The following is a 17,561-nucleotide window of genomic DNA, read 5'->3' as shown; positions in this document are numbered from 1 at the left end:
CAGCCACTTGATTTGCCCAAAAGTGCATGTTTTGGCCTAAAACCCTATATTTGGGGTGTCTGGGTGCAACTCACCATGGTCTACCCCATATTATTCATGTAAATTCCAAGGGTGGCAGTGTGGGGCATGCATTAGTGCACCCATGTGCCAAGTGTGGCCTCACCCTTGCATCCCCAGCCACTTGATTTGCCCAAAAGTGCATGTTTTGGCCTAAAACCCTATATTTGGGGTGTCTGGGTGCAACTCACCATGGTCTACCCCATATTATTCATCTAAATTCCAAGCTTGGCAGTGTGGGGCATGCATTGGTGCACCCATGTGCCAAGTGTGGCCTCACCCTGGCATCCCCAGCCACTTGATTTGCCCAAAAGTGCATGTTTTGGCCTAAAACCCTATATTTGGGGTGTCTGGGTGCAACTCACCATGGTCTACCCCATATTATTCATATAAATTCCAAGGGTAGCAGTGTGGGGCATGCATTGGTGCACCCATGTGCCAAGTGTGGCTTCACCCTTGCATCCCCAGCCACTTGATTTGCCCCAAAAGTGCGTGTTTTGGCCTAAAACCCTATATTTGGGGTGTCTGGGTGCAATCCACCATGGTCTACCCCATATTATTCATGTAAATTCCAAGGGTAGCAGTGTGGGGCATGCATTGGTGCACCCATGTGCCAAGTGTGGCCTCACCCTGGCATCCCCAGCCACTTGATTTGCCCCAAAAGTGCATGTTTTGGCCTAAAACCCTATATTTGGGGTGTCTGGGTGCAACTCACCATGGTCTACCCCATATTATTCATGTAAATTCCAAGGGTGGCAGTGTGGGTCATGCATTGTTGCACCCATGTGCCAAGTGTGGCCTCACCCTGGCATCCCCAGCCACTTGATTTGCCCCAAAAGTGCATGTTTTGGCCTAAAACCCTATATTTGGGGTGTCTGGGTGCAACCCACCATGGTCTACCCCAGATTATTCATGTAAATTCCAAGGGTAGCAGTGTGGGGCATGCATTGGTGCACCCATGTGCCAAGTGTGGCCTCACCCTGGCATCCCCAGCCACTTGATTTGCCCCAAAAGTGCATGTTTTGGCCTAAAACCCTATATTTGGGGTGTCTGGGTGCAACCCACCAAGGTCTACCCCATATTATTCATGTAAATTCCAAGGGTATCAGTGTGGGGCATGCATTGGTGCACCCATGTGCCAAGTGTGGCCTCACCCTGGCATCTCCAGCCACTTGATTTGCCCCAAAAGTGCATGCTTTGGCCTAAAACCCTATATTTGGGGTGTCTGGGTGCAACTCACCATGGTCTACCCCATATTATTCATGTAAATTCCAAGGGTAGCAGTGTGGGGCATGCATTGGTGCACCCATGTCCCAAGTGTGGCCTCACCCTGGCATCCCCATCCACTTGATTTGCCCCAAAAGTGCATGTTTTGGCCTAAAACCCTATATTTGGGGTGTCTGGGTGCAACTCACCATGGTCTACCCCATATTATTCATGTAAATTCCAAGGGTGGCAGTGTGGGTCATGCATTGTTGCACCCATGTGCCAAGTGTGGCCTCACCCTGGCATCCCCAGCCACTTGATTTGCCCCAAAAGTGCATGTTTTGGCCTAAAACCCTATATTTGGGGTGTCTGGGTGCAACTCACCATGGTCTACCCCATATTATTCATGTAAATTCCAAGGGTAAAAGTGTGGGGCATGAAATGGTGCACCCATGTCCCAAGTGTGGCCTCACCCTGGCATCCCCAGCCACTTGATTTGCCCCAAAAGTGCATGTTTTGGCCTAAAACCCTATATTTGGGGTGTCTGGGTGCAACCCACCATGGTCTACCCCATATTATTCATGTAAATTCCAAGGGTAGCAGTGTGGGGCATGCATTGGTGCACCCATGTGCCAAGTGTGGCCTCACCCTGGCATCCCCAGCCACTTGATTTGCCCAAAAGTGCATGTTTTGGCCTAAAACCCTATATTTGGGGTGTCTGGGTGCAACTCACCATGGTCTACCCCATATTATTCATGTAAATTCCAAGGGTGGCAGTGTGGGGCATGCATTAGTGCACCCATGTGCCAAGTGTGGCCTCACCCTTGCATCCCCAGCCGCTTGATTTGCCCAAAAGTGCATGTTTTGGCCTAAAACCCTATATTTGGGGTGTCTGGGTGCAACTCACCATGGTCTACCCCATATTATTCATCTAAATTCCAAGGGTGGCAGTGTGGGGCATGCATTGGTGCACCCATGTGCCAAGTGTGGCCTCACCCTGGCATCCCCAGCCACTTGATTTGCCCAAAAGTGCATGTTTTGGCCTAAAACCCTATATTTGGGGTGTCTGGGTGCAACTCACCATGGTCTACCCCATATTATTCATATAAATTCCAAGGGTAGCAGTGTGGGGCATGCATTGGTGCACCCATGTGCCAAGTGTGGCTTCACCCTTGCATCCCCAGCCACTTGATTTGCCCCAAAAGTGCGTGTTTTGGCCTAAAACCCTATATTTGGGGTGTCTGGGTGCAATCCACCATGGTCTACCCCATATTATTCATGTAAATTCCAAGGGTAGCAGTGTGGGGCATGCATTGGTGCACCCATGTGCCAAGTGTGGCCTCACCCTGGCATCCCCATCCACTTGATTTCCCCAAAAGTGCATGTTTTGGCCTAAAACCCTATATTTGGGGTGTCTGGGTGCAACCCACCATGGTCTACCCCATATTATTCATGTAAATTCCAAGGGTGGAAGTGTGGGGCATGCATTGGTGCACCCATGTGCCAAGTGTGGCCTCACCCTTGCATCCCCAGCCACTTGATTTGCCCAAAAGTGCATGTTTTGGCCTAAAACCCTATATTTGGGGTGTCTGGGTGCAACTCACCATGGTCTACCCCATATTATTCATCTAAATTCCAAGGGTGGCAGTGTGGGGCATGCATTGGTGCACCCATGTGCCAAGTGTGGCCTCACCCTGGCATCCCCAGCCACTTGATTTGCCCAAAAGTGCATGTTTTGGCCTAAAACCCTATATTTGGGGTGTCTGGGTGCAACTCACCATGGTCTACCCCATATTATTCATGTAAATTCCAAGGGTAGCAGTGTGGGGCATGCATTGGTGCACCCATGTGCCAAGTGTGGCCTCACCGTTGCATCCCCAGCCACTTGATTTGCCCCAAAAGTGCGTGTTTTGGCCTAAAACCCTATATTTGGGGTGTCTGGGTGCAACCCACCATGGTCTACCCCATATTATTCATTTAAATTCCAAGGGTAGCAGTGTGGGGCATGCATTGGTGCACCCATGTGCCAAGTGTGGCCTCACCCTGGCATCCCCCTCCACATGATTTCCCCAAAAGTGCATGTTTTGGCCTAAAACCCTATATTTGGGGTGTCTGGGTGCAACCCACCATGGTCTACCCCATATTATTCATGTAAATTCCAAGGGTAGCAGTGTGGGGAATGCATTGGTGCACCCATGTGCCAAGTGTGGCCTCACCCTGGCATCCCCAGCCACTTGATTTGCCCCAAAAGTGCATGTTTTGGCCTAAAACCCTATATTTGGGGTGTCTGGGTGCAACTCTCCATGGTCTACCCCATATTATTCATGTAAATTCCAAGGGTGGCAGTGTGGGGCATGCATTGGTGCACCCATGTGCCAAGTGTGGCCTCACCCTGGCATCCCCAGCCACTTGATTTGCCCCAAAAGTGCATGTTTTGGCCTAAAACCCTATATTTGGGGTGTCTGGGTGCAACCCACCATGGTCTACCCCATATTATTCATGTAAATTCCAAGGGTAGAAGTGTGGGGCATGCAATGGTGCACCCATGTCCCAAGTGTGGCCTCACCCTGGCATCCCCAGCCACTTGATTTGCCCCAAAAGTGCATGTTTTGGCCTAAAACCCTATATTTGGGGTGTCTGGGTGCAACCCACCATGGTCTACCCCATATTATTCATGTAAATTCCAAGGGTAGCAGTGTGGGGCATGCATTGGTGCACCCATGTGCCAAGTGTGGCCTCACCCTGGCATCCCCAGCCACTTGATTTGCCCAAAAGTGCATGTTTTGGCCTAAAACCCTATATTTGGGGTGTCTGGGTGCAACTCACCATGGTCTACCCCATATTATTCATGTAAATTCCAAGGGTGGCAGTGTGGGGCATGCATTAGTGCACCCATGTGCCAAGTGTGGCCTCACCCTTGCTTCCTGACCACTTGATTTGCCCAAAAGTGCATGTTTTGGCCTAAAACCCTATATTTGGGGTGTCTGGGTGCAACTCACCATGGTCTACCCCATATTATTCATGTAAATTCCAAGGGTGGCAGTGTGGGGCATGCAATGGTGCACCCATGTGCCAAGTGTGGCCTCACCCTGGCATCCCCAGCCACTTGATTTGCCCCAAAAGTGCATGTTTTGGCCTAAAACCATATATTTGGGGTGTCTGGGTGCAACTCACCATGGTCTACCCCATATTATTCATGTAAATTCCAAGGGTAGCAGTGTGGGGCATGCATTGGTGCACCCATGTGCCAAGTGTGGCCTCACCCTGGCATCCCCAGCCACTTGATTTGCCCCAAAAGTGCATGTTTTGGCCTAAAACCCTATATTTGGGGTGTCTGGGTGCAACTCACCATGGTCTACCCCATATTATTCATGTAAATTCCAAGGGTGGCAGTGTGGGTCATGCATTGTTGCACCCATGTGCCAAGTGTGGCCTCACCCTGGCATCCCCAGCCACTTGATTTGCCCCAAAAGTGCATGTTTTGGCCTAAAACCCTATATTTGGGGTGTCTGGGTGCAACCCACCATGGTCTACCCCAGATTATTCATGTAAATTCCAAGGGTAGCAGTGTGGGGCATGCATTGGTGCACCCATGTGCCAAGTGTGGCCTCACCCTGGCATCCCGAGCCACTTGATTTGCCCCAAAAGTGCATGTTTTGGCCTAAAACCCTATATTTGGGGTGTCTGGGTGCAACCCACCAAGGTCTACCCCATATTATTCATGTAAATTCCAAGGGTAGCAGTGTGGGGCATGCATTGGTGCACCCATGTGCCAAGTGTGGCCTCACCCTGGCATCCCCAGCCACTTGATTTGCCCCAAAAGTGCATGCTTTGGCCTAAAACCCTATATTTGGGGTGTCTGGGTGCAACTCACCATGGTCTACCCCATATTATTCATGTAAATTCCAAGGGTAGCAGTGTGGGGCATGCATTGGTGCACCCATGTCCCAAGTGTGGCCTCACCCTGGCATCCCCATCCACTTGATTTGCCCCAAAAGTGCATGTTTTGGCCTAAAACCCTATATTTGGGGTGTCCGGGTGCAACCCACCATGGTCTACCCCATATTATTCATGTAAATTCCAAGGGTGGCAGTGTGGGGCATGCATTGGTGCACCCATGTGCCAAGTGTGGCCTCACCCTGGCATCCCCAGCCACTTGATTTGCCCCAAAAGTGCATGTTTTGGCCTAAAACCCTATATTTGGGGTGTCTGGGTGCAACTCACCATGGTCTACCCCATATTATTCATGTAAATTCCAAGGGTGGCAGTGTGGGGCATGCATTGGTGCACCCATGTGCCAAGTGTGGCCTCACCCTGGCATCCCCAGCCACTTGATTTGCCCCAAAAGTGCATGTTTTGGCCTAAAACCCTATATTTGGGGTGTCTGGGTGCAACTCACCATGGTCTACCCCATATTATTCATGTAAATTACAAGGGTAGCAGTTTGGGGCATGCATTGGTGCACCCATGTGCCAAGTGTGGCCTCACCCTGGCATCCCCAGCCACTTGATTTGCCCCAAAAGTGCATGTTTTGGCCTAAAACCCTATATTTGGGGTGTCTGGGTGCAACTCACCATGGTCTACCCCATATTATTCATGTAAATTCCAAGGGTGGTAGTGTGGGTCATGCATTGTTGCACCCATGTGCCAAGTGTGGCCTCACCCTGGCATCCCCAGCCACTTGATTTGCCCCAAAAGTGCATGTTTTGTCCTAAAACCCTATATTTGGGGTGTCTGGGTGCAACCCACCATGGTCTACCCCAGATTATTCATGTAAATTCCAAGGGTAGCAGTGTGGGGCATGCATTGGTGCACCCATGTGCCAAGTGTGGCCTCACCCTGGCATCCCCAGCCACTTGATTTGCCCCAAAAGTGCATGTTTTGGCCTAAAACCCTATATTTGGGGTGTCTGGGTGCAACCCACCAAGGTCTACCCCATATTATTCATGTAAATTCCAAGGGTAGCAGTGTGGGGTATGCATTGGTGCACCCATGTGCCAAGTGTGGCCTCACCCTGGCATCCCCAGCCACTTGATTTGCCCCAAAAGTGCATGCTTTGGCCTAAAACCCTATATTTGGGGTGTCTGGGTGCAACTCACCATGGTCTACCCCATATTATTCATGTAAATTCCAAGGGTAGCAGTGTGGGGCATGCATTGGTGCAGCCATGTCCCAAGTGTGGCCTCACCCTGGCATCCCCATCCACTTGATTTGCCCCAAAAGTGCATGTTTTGGCCTAAAACCCTATATTTGGGGTGTCTGGGTGCAACCCACCATGGTCTACCCCATATTATTCATGTAAATTCCAAGGGTGGCAGTGTGGGGCATGCATTGGTGCACCCATGTGCCAAGTGTGGCCTCACCCTGGCATCCCCAGCCACTTGATTTGCCCCAAAAGTGCATGTTTTGGCCTAAAACCCTATATTTGGGGTGTCTGGGTGCAACTCACCATGGTCTACCCCATATTATTCATGTAAATTCCAAGGGTAAAAGTGTGGGGCATGAAATGGTGCACCCATGTCCCAAGTGTGGCCTCACCCTGGCATCCCCAGCCACTTGATTTGCCCCAAAAGTGCATGTTTTGGCCTAAAACCCTATATTTGGGATGTCTGGGTGCAACCCACCATGGTCTACCCCATATTATTCATGTAAATTCCAAGGGTAGCAGTGTGGGGCATGCATTGGTGCACCCATGTGCCAAGTGTGGCCTCACCCTGGCATCCCCAGCCACTTGATTTGCCCAAAAGTGCATGTTTTGGCCTAAAACCCTATATTTGGGGTGTCTGGGTGCAACTCACCATGGTCTACCCCATATTATTCATGTAAATTCCAAGGGTGGCAGTGTGGGGCATGCATTAGTGCACCCATGTGCCAAGTGTGGCCTCACCCTTGCATCCCCAGCCACTTGATTTGCCCAAAAGTGCATGTTTTGGCCTAAAACCCTATATTTGGGGTGTCTGGGTGCAACTCACCATGGTCTACCCCATATTATTCATCTAAATTCCAAGGGTGGCAGTGTGGGGCATGCATTGGTGCACCCATGTGCCAAGTGTGGCCTCACCCTGGCATCCCCAGCCACTTGATTTGCCCAAAAGTGCATGTTTTGGCCTAAAACCCTATATTTGGGGTGTCTGGGTGCAACTCACCATGGTCTACTCCATATTATTCATATAAATTCCAAGGGTAGCAGTGTGGGGCATGCATTGGTGCACCCATGTGCCAAGTGTGGCTTCACCCTTGCATCCCCAGCCACTTGATTTGCCCCAAAAGTGCGTGTTTTGGCCTAAAACCCTATATTTGGGGTGTCTGGGTGCAATCCACCATGGTCTACCCCATATTATTCATGTAAATTCCAAGGGTAGCAGTGTGGGGCATGCATTGGTGCACCCATGTGCCAAGTGTGGCCTCACCCTGGCATCCCCATCCACTTGATTTCCCCAAAAGTGCATGTTTTGGCCTAAAACCCTATATTTGGGGTGTCTGGGTGCAACCCACCATGGTCTACCCCATATTATTCATGTAAATTCCAAGGGTGGAAGTGTGGGGCATGCATTGGTGCACCCATGTGCCAAGTGTGGCCTCACCCTTGCATCCCCAGCCACTTGATTTGCCCAAAAGTGCATGTTTTGGCCTAAAACCCTATATTTGGGGTGTCAGGGTGCAACTCACCATGGTCTACCCCATATTATTCATCTAAATTCCAAGGGTGGCAGTGTGGGGCATGCATTGGTGCACCCATGTGCCAAGTGTGGCCTCACCCTGGCATCCCCAGCCACTTGATTTGCCCAAAAGTGCATGTTTTGGCCTAAAACCCTATATTTGGGGTGTCTGGGTGCAACTCACCATGGTCTACCCCATATTATTCATGTAAATTCCAAGGGTAGCAGTGTGGGGCATGCATTGGTGCACCCATGTGCCAAGTGTGGCCTCACCGTTGCATCCCCAGCCACTTGATTTGCCCCAAAAGTGCGTGTTTTGGCCTAAAACCCTATATTTGGGGTGTCTGGGTGCAACCCACCATGGTCTACCCCATATTATTCATTTAAATTCCAAGGGTAGCAGTGTGGGGCATGCATTGGTGCACCCATGTGCCAAGTGTGGCCTCACCCTGGCATCCCCATCCACATGATTTCCCCAAAAGTGCATGTTTTGGCCTAAAACCCTATATTTGGGGTGTCTGGGTGCAACCCACCATGGTCTACCCCATATTATTCATGTAAATTCCAAGGGTAGCAGTGTGGGGAATGCATTGGTGCACCCATGTGCCAAGTGTGGCCTCACCCTGGCATCCCCATCCACTTGATTTGCCCCAAAAGTGCATGTTTTGGCCTAAAACCCTATATTTGGGGTGTCTGGGTGCAACTCACCATGGTCTACCCCATATTATTCATGTAAATTCCAAGGGTGGCAGTGTGGGGCATGCATTGGTGCACCCATGTGCCAAGTATGGCCTCACCCTGGCATCCCCAGCCACTTGATTTGCCCCAAAAGTGCATGTTTTGGCCTAAAACCCTATATTTGGGGTGTCTGGGTGCAACCCACCATGGTCTACCCCATATTATTCATGTAAATTCCAAGGGTAGAAGTGTGGGGCATGCAATGGTGCACCCATGTCCCAAGTGTGGCCTCACCCTGGCATCCCCAGCCACTTGATTTGCCCCAAAAGTGCATGTTTTGGCCTAAAACCCTATATTTGGGGTGTCTGGGTGCAACCCACCATGGTCTACCCCATATTATTCATGTAAATTCCAAGGGTAGCAGTGTGGGGCATGCATTGGTGCACCCATGTGCCAAGTGTGGCCTCACCCTGGCATCCCCAGCACCTTGATTTGCCCAAAAGTGCATGTTTTGGCCTAAAACCCTATATTTGGGGTGTCTGGGTGCAACTCACCATGGTCTACCCCATATTATTCATGTAAATTCCAAGGGTGGCAGTGTGGGGCATGCATTAGTGCACCCATGTGCCAAGTGTGGCCTCACCCTTGCATCCCCAGCCACTTGATTTGCCCAAAAGTGCATGTTTTGGCCTAAAACCCTATATTTGGGGTGTCTGGGTGCAACTCACCATGGTCTACCCCATATTATTCATGTAAATTCCAAGGGTGGCAGTGTGGGGCATGCAATGGTGCACCCATGTGCCAAGTGTGGCCTCACCCTGGCATCCCCAGCCACTTGATTTGCCCCAAAAGTGCATGTTTTGGCCTAAAACCATATATTTGGGGTGTCTGGGTGCAACTCACCATGGTCTACCCCATATTATTCATGTAAATTCCAAGGGTAGCAGTGTGGGGCATGCATTGGTGCACCCATGTGCCAAGTGTGGCCTCACCCTGGCATCCCAGCCACTTGATTTGCCCCAAAAGTGCATGTTTTGGCCTAAAACCCTATATTTGGGGTGTCTGGGTGCAACTCACCATGGTCTACCCCATATTATTCATGTAAATTCCAAGGGTGGCAGTGTGGGTCATGCATTGTTGCACCCATGTGCCAAGTGTGGCCTCACCCTGGCATCCCCAGCCACTTGATTTGCCCCAAAAGTGCATGTTTTGGCCTAAAACCCTATATTTGGGGTGTCTGGGTGCAACCCACCATGGTCTACCCCAGATTATTCATGTAAATTCCAAGGGTAGCAGTGTGGGGCATGCATTGGTGCACCCATGTGCCAAGTGTGGCCTCACCCTGGCATCCCCAGCCACTTGATTTGCCCCAAAAGTGCATGTTTTGGCCAAAAACCCTATATTTGGGGTGTCTGGGTGCAACCCACCAAGGTCTACCCCATATTATTCATGTAAATTCCAAGGGTAGCAGTGTGGGGCATGCATTGGTGCACCCATGTGCCAAGTGTGGCCTCACCCTGGCATCCCCAGCCACTTGATTTGCCCCAAAAGTGCATGCTTTGGCCTAAAACCCTATATTTGGGGTGTCTGGGTGCAACTCACCATGGTCTACCCCATATTATTCATGTAAATTCCAAGGGTAGCAGTGTGGGGCATGCATTGGTGCACCCATGTCCCAAGTGTGGCCTCACCCTGGCATCCCCATCCACTTGATTTGCCCCAAAAGTGCATGTTTTGGCCTAAAACCCTATATTTGGGGTGTCTGGGTGCAACCCACCATGGTCTACCCCATATTATTCATGTAAATTCCAAGGGTGGCAGTGTGGGGCATGCATTGGTGCACCCATGTGCCAAGTGTGGCCTCACCCTGGCATCCCCAGCCACTTGATTTGCCCCAAAAGTGCATGTTTTGGCCTAAAACCCTATATTTGGGGTGTCTGGGTGCAACTCACCATGGTCTACCCCATATTATTCATGTAAATTCCAAGGGTGGCAGTGTGGGGCATGCATTGGTGCACCCATGTGCCAAGTGTGGCCTCACCCTGGCATCCCAGCCACTTGATTTGCCCCAAAAGTGCATGTTTTGGCCTAAAACCCTATATTTGGGGTGTCTGGGTGCAACTCACCATGGTCTACCCCATATTATTCATGTAAATTACAAGGGTAGCAGTTTGGGGCATGCATTGGTGCACCCATGTGCCAAGTGTGGCCTCACCCTGGCATCCCCAGCCACTTGATTTGCCCCAAAAGTGCATGTTTTGGCCTAAAACCCTATATTTGGGGTGTCTGGGTGCAACTCACCATGGTCTACCCCATATTATTCATGTAAATTCCAAGGGTGGTAGTGTGGGTCATGCATTGTTGCACCCATGTGCCAAGTGTGGCCTCACCCTGGCATCCCCAGCCACTTGATTTGCCCCAAAAGTGCATGTTTTGGCCTAAAACCCTATATTTGGGGTGTCTGGGTGCAACCCACCATGGTCTACCCCAGATTATTCATGTAAATTCCAAGGGTAGCAGTGTGGGGCATGCATTGGTGCACCCATGTGCCAAGTGTGGCCTCACCCTGGCATCCCCAGCCACTTGATTTGCCCCAAAAGTGCATGTTTTGGCCTAAAACCCTATATTTGGGGTGTCTGGGTGCAACCCACCAAGGTCTACCCCATATTATTCATGTAAATTCCAAGGGTAGCAGTGTGGGGCATGCATTGGTGCACCCATGTGCCAAGTGTGGCCTCACCCTGGCATCCCCAGCCACTTGATTTGCCCCAAAAGTGCATGCTTTGGCCTAAAACCCTATATTTGGGGTGTCTGGGTGCAACTCACCATGGTCTACCCCATATTATTCATGTAAATTCCAAGGGTAGCAGTGTGGGGCATGCATTGGTGCACCCATGTCCCAAGTGTGGCCTCACCCTGGCATCCCCATCCACTTGATTTGCCCCAAAAGTGCATGTTTTGGCCTAAAACCCTATATTTGGGGTGTCTCGGTGCAACCCACCATGGTCTACCCCATATTATTCATGTAAATTCCAAGGGTGGCAGTGTGGGGCATGCATTGGTGCACCCATGTGCCAAGTGTGGCCTCACCCTGGCATCCCCAGCCACTTGATTTGCCCCAAAAGTGCATGTTTTGGCCTAAAACCCTATATTTGGGGTGTCTGGGTGCAACTCACCATGGTCTACCCCATATTATTCATGTAAATTCCAAGGGTGGCAGTGTGGGGCATGCATTGGTGCACCCATGTGCCAAGTGTGGCCTCACCCTCGCATCCCCAGCCACTTGATTTGCCCCAAAAGTGCATGTTTTGGCCTAAAACCCTATATTTGGGGTGTCTGGGTGCAACTCACCATGGTCTACCCCATATTATTAATGTAAATTACAAGGGTAGAAGTGTGGGGCATGTATTGGTGCACCCATATGCCAAGTGTGGCCTCACCCTGGCATCCCCAGCCACTTGATTTGCCCCAAAAGTGCATGTTTTGGCCTAAAACCCTATATTTGGGGTGTCTGGATGCAACCCACCATGGTCTACCCCAGATTATTCATGTAAATTCCAAGGGTAGCAGTGTGGGGCATGCATTGGTGCACCCATGTGCCAAGTGTGGCCTCACCCTGGCATCCCCAGCCACTTGATTTGCCCCAAAAAAAGCATGTTTTGGCCTAAAACCCTATATTTGGGGTGTCTGGGTGCAACCCACCATGGTCTACCCCATATTATTCATGTAAATTCCAAGGGTGGCAGTGTGGGGCATGCCATGGTGCACCCATGTGCCAAGTGTGGCCTCACCCTGGCATCCCCAGCCACTTGATTTGCCCCAAAAGTGCATGTTTTGGCCTAAAACCCTATATTTGGGGTGTCCGGGTGCAACTCACCATGGTCTACCCCATATTATTCATGTAAATTCCAAGGGTGGCAGTGTGGGGCATGCATTGGTGCACCCATGTGCCAAGTGTGGCCTCACCCTGGCATCCCCAGCCACTTTATTTGCCCCAAAAGTGCATGTTTTGGCCTAAAACCCTATATTTGGGGTGTCTGGGTGCAACTCACCATGGTCTACCCCATATTATTCATGTAAATTCCAAGGGTGGCAGTGTGGGGAATGCATTGGTGCACCCATGTGCCAAGTGTGGCCTCACCCTGGCATCCCCAGCCACTTGATTTGCCCCAAAAGTGCATGTTTTGGCCTAAAACCCTATATTTGGGGCGTCTGGGTGCAACTCACCTTGGTCTACCCCATATTATTCATGTACATTCCAATGGTAGCACTGTGGGGCATGCATTGGTGCACCCATGTGCCAAGTGTGGCCTCACCCTGGCATCCCCAGCCACTTGATTTGCCCCAAAAGTGCATGTTTTGGCCTAAAACCCTATATTTAGGGTGTCTGGGTGCAACCCACCATGGTCTACCCCATATTATTCATGTAAATTCCAAGGGTGGCAGTGTGGGGCATGCAATGGTGCACCCATGTGCCAAGTGTGGCCTCACCCTGGCATCCCCAGCCACTTGATTTGCCCCAAAAGTGCATGTTTTGGCCTAAAACCCTATATTTGGGGTGTCTGGGTGCAACCCACCATGGTGTACCCCATATTATTCATGTAAATTCCAAGGGTCGTAGTGTGGGGCATGCATTGGTGCACCCATGTGCCAAGTGTGGCCTCACCCTGGCATCCCCAGCCACTTGATTTGCCCCAAAAGTGCATGTTTTGGCCTAAAACCCTATATTTGGGGTGTCTGGGTGCAACTCACCATGGTCTACCCCATATTATTCATGTAAATTCCAAGGGTAGAAGTGTGGGGCATGCATTGGTGCACCCATGTGCCAAGTGTGGCCTCACCCTGGCATCCCCAGCCACTTGATTTGCCCCAAAAGTGCATGTTTTGGCCTAAAACCCTATATTTTCCCTCTTAAATATAAAAAAGAAAAAAAATTAAACAAAGGCTGCCTTGCTTGGACGATGATCCAGCCCACGAATCGAATTTCCGGCACGAAACGATCAAGCCCACCCACCCAACATATTAGTTAACAACTTTAATTGTGCAGGGCGTAATTTGCGGCAACACGTACTACCCATCACGGGTAACCCACACCCGCACGAACTATATCATCGTCGTCTTTTCACACCGTTTCATCTCAGCGACGTCTGGGCGGCCGACCAAGCAACATCTTTCACCTGTTCATCTGAGAGAACTAGTGTTGATCATCGACGGCACCCCTTTGCCATGGATCAGGTATGTCAAGACTTTCACCTGTCGTAATATTATTTGACTTGTCGTCAAGATAGATTGCAAATTAGGTATGGGAGGCCGCCATGGGAATCGACCAGATCAACACATCCAAAATCTCATTGGATAGAGTCGGCGCTTCATACTTATTAGATTATACGTACTTAACAGATTCTAGTTCTCCGAAAACCCCTTTCGGGTAGATCATAAACACAAGTATATATAATGTCCTTAGGCCGCCATGTCCTTAATGTGTAATCTATAACTATGGTTAGATCATCCAGGGCAGATTAACGTTTGGGTAAATAATCGATTGTCCCCTCCTTATTTTATCACAAAGATTTGCACTAATCGCCACTAGTTAGATCTCTATATCCGGGACGCTTGAGTATTCCACACAAGAACTCATCAGTTATATGTGTTGTACACTTTGCTAGGTGGCACAACGTGTTAGCCCACGGCGTTGCGGTGCTGCTGTGAGGAAGAACAAAAAGCATATCGTAAGAGGTACACAAATTTAGGACACTCTTGTTTTCCAAGGAAATTGTAATATTCTGGTTTATGTATATAATTTTGTATGCAGGTCCTAACTGTGAGGAGGGTGAGGATTTTGAAGGTTTCATCAGGTATGCCAATCGCGTAAGAATGGATGATGCACAATTTGCTACATTGAAACAGCTGACTAGTTGACAAGCACATGCCAAGAAAGCCACCGTATGTCTGCACGATCAAAAAATCAAACGTCGTGAAGAATAAAGCAAAAATGGTAAGCGCTGGATTACACACCAAAATTTTCACAGTTTCCTAACATAGCTGATTGAATTCTCTAATTGACTGTAATCTTATATGCAAGATTTCTCGAGGGGATTCACACTAAACCACATTGCTAGGCATACACAGCTACCAAGCAGAAATAGAAGTTTATTCATCGAATACTAAAATTGCAACATGATTAAGATGGTGATGAGCAAGTCACAGGTCAATGGAAAAGGCAAAGGAGGTGCCATGATAACAACAAACTGGATGGAGGTTGTGAAGAAGACTAATATGAGAGTTAAAAACGTGTTTGTGTTCTGGTTCCGTGGTAGCCGCGGTGGTGGTCTCAAGCTTAAGTTTGATATTCTCTGAAATCAACAAAGGCATTACATTATTTTTACAATTAGCTTATTTGTCCAAGTTGGAAGTCATGCTTTGAGACAGTTTGATTTTTGTTGCAAACTTTATTTGAAGTTTATGTCCTATTGTTTTCAAATTATTCATGAATGTCAGTAGTGGTTCAAATTTTAAGTTTACTGAAATTATAATGCATTGTAACCACGAAAAAACGCCGTGAAATAACCTTGCTCTCCGTCCATCTCCTCTCATTCCGACTATCAAACGCCGTCGCTAAGAGAATCTGTTTGAGCTACTTTGATTACTCTGCGCATAAGGTGTGAAAATTAATTTCTATTTGCAGCAGTATTACGACATGAGTAGTACTAATTAAGGTAACAACATGAATTAGCGGGCAATTATTCAAAAATGTGTACCTTTGATTGTACTAATTAAGGGGACAACATTAATAATCGATCCCCGTAATTGACTACGCCTCCAAACTATCGAATCCCAACCTTCCCCACTAATTAAGGTAACGACATTATTTAGGGAAACAAACTTTGTCACGTTGATATCGACCCTCCCACGAATTAAGGTAACGACATTATTTAGGGAAACAAACTTTGTCACGTTGATATCGACCCTCCCACGAATTAAGGTAACAAGATTATGATCGCCTTTTGCCCACTTCCACCTATATAATCACCTCATCTAACCTCATATCGTCTCTCATCGAAGCCTGGACGGGAAGAGCGGCGTCTGCGAAGTTACAATGGAAGATGATGTAAGTCATACGCAACTCATCTCGTGTTGTCTATATTTAATATCAGATCTAATCTAGTCAAGTACAAACTCGTCTCTTCCGATTGCCCGATGCCCTATTTTCTCTGAGTCTCTGACGGTGATCGATGCCCTAACCATATTAGGACTCAAATTTGTACGTGTTACATCTTTTCTATATTCAACTAGGTGGCATCGTTTGCTCGTGTTCGTCATGTTCGTGCTGCTCTTAAGTTGCACAAAAAGCTGAATATAAGAGGTCCGAAATTACCTCCCATTTATGTCTTCCATGCGATTCTATTGTTGGGCCTGATGTATTTAATACTTACGCAGGTCCTAGAATAAAGTGTGAGCATGAGTTCGAGGTGTTTGTTGAGTATGCAAATCGAGTAGCTATGGATGATGGAGAATTTCGTTATCTGAGAACTGTAGTTGATTATCTGAGAAGTAATGTTCAGAAAACTAATCTGAAAGCACCAATATATGTCTGCACCATAAAAAAATCACACGTCCAGGAGGGTAAAACAAAAATGGTAAACATTACAGTACACACCAAGAGATTTATATTTATTTTCTACACCGTAACTGTTGTTTATATGTTTGATTTCTTTTATGCAGTACTTTTCGAAGAGATTCACCATGAGCCACATTATCCCTAATGTTGAACTGCCATCAGAAGTAGAAGTCTTATTCTTAGGAAAGGCTCGCCTCAAAGTTAAGATGGTGATGGACAAGTCAAAGGTGAAAGGCAAAGCCAAAGGAGGTGCCATGATAACATCGAACTGGAAGCAACTGGTGAAACTGCACGATATGAGAGTTAGTGACATATTCATCTTCGCTTTTGGTCGAAGCGTCGTCGATGGTGAATTCAAGATGGCAGTAGATAGGCTCTGAAATATGAACACTTAGTTCATACTCCAAATATTTTGTTATGTTTTTCAAGAACCATTGTGTCATCGATTTTTTATCTTCAACTTATTTTCTGTTCATGGACTTCCGTGTGTGTTGCTCCATCGTGAGTCCGTAAAGTGTTTTCGTAAGTAAAACGTCCGTATGTATAGCATTTACTGACCGTCCATTGGGGCAACTGAGGACCCAATTTGCTGCACGGCAGCCTAGGCGACGCATTTACCGTGGCGCCTGCGCGTGGATAACCAGTGGCTCCTGCGCGTGGTTTACCGGTGGCGTCCCAACTAGATATGTCGCTTCACAACCGGCGAGCCATTAAACAGGAGGGGAACGGATTCGGTGGCATCATAATAGCGAACACGCGTGGCCTCCCAGTCAACAGGTCGTCAACAGCGAACACGCGTACAAGGCCGCAGCACCACTCACTCGGTTCACCGGCAGTCCATTTTATCCCATCCAGTGGAGCACATCAGGCCATCCCGCACCAAACCCTAGCTAGCCCATAACCTAAACCCTAGCTAGCCGTAGCAAGCGATGGGCCTCAACGACCACGAAGCCGGAGGGAGCAGCGCCCGCGGAGCTAAAATCCGCCGTGCGGCCCCTCGTCCTCAGAGCCTCAACCCCGATGAAGCGACGATCTTGGCCGAGGCGCGGCTGCTCGTTCCGCTGTACTGGCACCTGCCAGCTGGTTGGAGGGTGAGCGCCGCCGGGTACGCCATCCCGCCGGTCCCTGAAAAAGACGAAGATCTGCGCGGCTACATCCGCCGTCGTCGAGCTGCCCTCACGCCGTGGGATCGGGCGAACCCAGACTGGGGGGAGGACAGCGCCTTGTGGAGGCCCCGGTTCGAGATGGAGCGCCTCGACGAGCTAGCCAACCAGTATGGTATGTACGCCGGCGGGAGGTACAATCAAATAGGGCGGCAGTCCTTCTGGGCCGGCAAGGACGTG

At 49.2% G+C, this 17,561-nt stretch overlaps 1 protein-coding gene and 1 long non-coding RNA gene across 2 annotated transcripts in view; both read left to right on the top strand.

Moving 5' to 3' along the window:
- LOC127323121 (uncharacterized) overlaps window positions 1-17,561 on the top strand; it is a 98,987-nt gene that overhangs the window by 71,137 nt on the left and 10,289 nt on the right. The gene's annotated exons all lie outside the window — the stretch shown is intronic.
- Window positions 13,739-14,493, top strand: LOC127323141 (uncharacterized). Its single transcript, XR_011748133.1, has 3 exons — window positions 13,739-13,835; window positions 14,267-14,336; window positions 14,413-14,493. It is a non-coding gene; the product is annotated as an uncharacterized lncRNA (long non-coding RNA).

The sequence above is a fragment of the Lolium perenne genome, chromosome 1 (genome assembly GCF_019359855.2).
Source record: "Lolium perenne isolate Kyuss_39 chromosome 1, Kyuss_2.0, whole genome shotgun sequence".
NCBI classification, from domain to species: Eukaryota; Viridiplantae; Streptophyta; class Magnoliopsida; order Poales; family Poaceae; genus Lolium; species Lolium perenne.
Note: the sequence above shows the minus strand (reverse complement) of the source record. Positions and strands in the feature narration are given on the sequence as shown.